This window comes from Tupaia chinensis, unplaced genomic scaffold (assembly GCF_000334495.1).
Source record: "Tupaia chinensis unplaced genomic scaffold, TupChi_1.0 Scaffold141165_1, whole genome shotgun sequence".
Classification (NCBI taxonomy): domain Eukaryota; kingdom Metazoa; phylum Chordata; class Mammalia; order Scandentia; family Tupaiidae; genus Tupaia; species Tupaia belangeri.
In genome coordinates, this window is record NW_006201028.1 from 1,536,756 (window position 1) to 1,540,749 (window position 3,994).

Genomic DNA, 3,994 nt, shown 5'->3' on the forward strand with positions numbered 1-3,994 from the left:
AAACAAAACAAAACAAAACAAAACAAAACAAAACAAAACAAAAAAACTTTTAGCCAGAAGAAAAGGTTAGGATTCAGTTCAAGCAGTAGGTAGAAGAACCTATCAACAGTTTAAGAGAAGGCAAAAATCCTTAAATATGGAAATCAAAGCATAGAAGAAAATCAGTTATGTTTTAGTCTCAAGTAAAAACAATTCTATTTCACTAGTCCAAACTCACATAATTAATCTCTTTTCTATTGAATTTGCACTGTTACTGTGGTCTGATCTTTCCATTTAAACTCTGGAAGTTAACATTCAGCTCCAGACTTGTCCCTACCATTGGGCTGACCGTTCTCTTGGCTGTTTCTTGTACTTTTATTTCTGTGTGTCTGACTTTAGTTTTCCTGGTATAGCACTCCCTTCTGCACTTCTTGGAGAGCTAGTCTGGTGTTGGTAAATTCTTTCAGGTTTTGTTTACCTGAGAAGAATTTTGTCTTTTTTCCCTATGAAAGATTATCTTGCTGGGTATAGTATTCTTGGTTGAAATTGTTTTTCACTTAACAGTTTGAATATATTTTTCCATTCTTTCCTTGCTTGCATTGTTTGCAATGAGAGGTCCAACGTTAGCCTTATGGGATGTTCTTTGAAAGTAACTTGATGTTTCTCTCTTGCCAATTTTAGTATCTTTCTCTGTCTGTGGTCAATCTGGCTATGATGTGCCTGGGGGAAGATCTTCTTGGGTTGATTCTATGTGGGGTCCTTTGTATTTTTGGGGTCTGGATATTTGAGTGCCTCTTTAGGTTTGGAAAGTTTTTTTCCTAGATTTCATGGAATAAATTATCAATGCCCTTATTAGTTTCTTCACCTTCTAGGATACCGATGATCTGGATGTTTGGGCATTTAGTGGCATCTAGTATTATTCGTATATTATTCTCATTTTTTGGGGTTATTTTCTCAGTCTTTTTGGTGAATTTTTCTAGATCAGAGGTTCTATCTTCTACATCTGAGATTTGATTTTCTGTGTGATCTAATCTGCTTTTGATATTTTCAAGGGAAGTTTTGATTTCCTGTATTACAACCTTCATCTCCAACAGTTCCATTTGGTTCTTTTTTATGATGTGTATCTCCTCTTTCAGATCATGGAAGAACTTCCTCACCTCCTGGAACTTGGTGCCTCTTTTCTCCTGTATCTTCTGGAGTTTGTTTCTATTCTCTATTCTCTATTCTCTATTTCTATTCTCTGTCTCTATTCTCTTGCATCTCTGTTAGCTTTGTCACTATGAATATCTTAAATTCTTTTTTTTTTTAGGGGTTTTTGCTATAGGGCGCGTGCGCTTGCCCCAGACAGACAGAGAGAGACAGAGAGACAGAAAGCGAGAATTCACCCCCCAGGGGGGATGGTCACACCGCAATCCCTTCTCCTCCATTCTCCTCTCGGGATCTTGGGCATGCACGCACACACGCCCGGCGTGAGTTCTAAGCCACCGGGTCCGGGACACGAACTGCGGTTGACTACGTGGGAGTCCAGCGACATAGCCATTACACTAACTGCTGGTCCCAATATCTTAAATTCTTTATTTGACATTTCCATGAATTCCCTTGTATTCTTTGTGGAGAAAGAGGAGTTGTTCTTTTCTATTAGAAGAGAGATACTTTCTTGGTTTCTCATACTTCTTATGCCTCTGAGGTGGTTTCTGGTCATCTAATGGATTATACTTTACCCCCCTAATTTTTGGAGTTAAATATGAGCAACCAGAAGACTGCAGAAGGAGGTGTCTGTAAACAGTACCATTATTTTTGCTTTGCACAACTGATTGAATGAAAATTGAGGATTAATCTGACCCTAAAAGTATTCAGATATTTGGCTACTGAGCACCTAGACCTGTCTAGAAAATCTGTGTGTGGAGGCTGAGCAGAAGAGTGAGAAAGGTAAAAGGCAAAGGCAAAGGAATAGAAAAAAACAAGTAAGAGAAAGATACAAGACAAAAATAATAAGAAAAAGAGTGGAAAAACTTTTTTTTTTTTGTCAAAAAATGAAAACCACGCGACGCTACTTGGAACTCATTTATAGATGGCTGCTGATTGGCTTACCCTATGGGGGCAGGAGGAAAGGTAAGAATTAGACAAAAGTTTAAAAATTCATTTTAAAAATTAAAAATAGAGATGGAAAGAGAGAGAGTAAGAAGGGTACTTTAATCTTACTCCTGGCTAGACTGGGGTGAAGTCTGGGTAGATGGTCTTGGGTGGTCAAAATCTATTAGTGAAATTTTCAAAAGCCAATTAAAGCAATCAACAAAGAAAATGGATTTTTTTTGAAGTGTTTAGATACTTGAAAATCATACGTGAAGCCTAGATAGGAATTCCGGGAGGAGACTGCCTAAAATACCAAAAATTTGGTATTTTTAAAAGGCATTTGTATAATAGTTAAAATGCATCACTGAAGCTGACATTGGATCTAGAAGTGCATGTGTGCCCAAGATCCAGAGAGGAGAATGGAGGAGAAGGGATTGCGGCATGGCCATCCCCCGTGGGGGGTGATTTCTCACTTTCTGTCTGTCTCTCTCTTTTTGGTGAGCGCATGCACCCTATAGCAAAAACGTCTCCAAAAAAAAAAAAGAATTATTTTCTATTTAACTTTATTTGTTTATTTATTTTAGTTTGGCCAGAGATGAGTATGAGAGAGAGAGAAAAAATGAGAAAGCAAGCCACCAGGTCCAGGACTTGAACCACGATCAGCCATGTGGGAGTCCAGTGCCCTTAACCACCACACTACCTGCCATCCACCCTTTTTCCTTTTTGAACTTTCTCTATTCAGACAATGAGCCTTTATTTCATAGTCAGGGGAAAAAAAAAAAACTTAAAAAATATTTGAAGTTAACTGGGGGCCAACAGATGGCATGGTAGTTAAGGACCCTGGACTCTCACATGGCCAACTGTGGTTTGAGTCCCATACCTGGAGGCTTGCTTTCTCACTTTCTCTCTCTCACTCTGTCCCTCTCTGGGCAAATTAAAATAAGTAAGTAAAATAAATAAGGTTAAATAAAATAATTCTTTTAAAAAAATTGAAGTTACTAACACATGCAAGCAATACAATTTGGACGGGTCCCCTGGTCTGCGGAAATCTGTGCAGTGATCATACCTGTGATGCCCCATATTCCTGATAATGGAGGCAACTCTCCGGAATACAGATGCACCTGTGTGATCTGAGCTGGGCCAGATGTAGCTTTTTCTTGGAACTTTGTAGATGCTCCAACTGCGATGTTGACAAAGATGATAAAGAAAAGCTGCGGACTTGGAAGAAGCCTGTGTGTAGAAGAGAATGACCCAACACAAAAAGAGACTTGAGAAATGAAGAGAGCAAGATCTGAGAATGTCCTTGTCCCTGAAGCCAGTTTACACACACACACACACACACACACATATATGCACACTCTCCTTTTAGGCCTAAGCTTTATTTTTTTAGATTTATTTATTTAATTTATTATGATTATTTTATTTTTTAAAAAGATTTATTCATTTATTTATTTAATTCCATTTGTTATTATTATTTTTCAATTTGACCAAATAGAGACAGAGAGGGAGAGAAAAGGAAAGAAAGAAACCAAGCCGCCAAGTCTGGTACTCAAGCCATGGTCAGCTATGTGGGAATCCAGCACCTTTAACCACCACACCACCTGCTGGCCCCAGATTATTATTATTTTAAAATTTGCTATAGGACACATGTCCTCATCAGACAGAGACAGAGAGTGAGTGAGAAAGTGAGAAAGCAAGCCAACAGGTCCAGGACTCAAACTGTGGTCAGCCATATAGGAGTCCAGGGTCTTAACCACCATGCCACCTGCTGGCCTCCCTCCATTTTTTTTTTTTTTAATTTAAGTTTATTTATTTACATTCACTCATTGTACTTCATTACAGCATGCAAAATGAGATTTTTCCATTCAGAGTACACTGTATATTGGCTCAATCAAACACATCAACATACATGTTATTGTCAACAAATAATTTTCCATTTCTT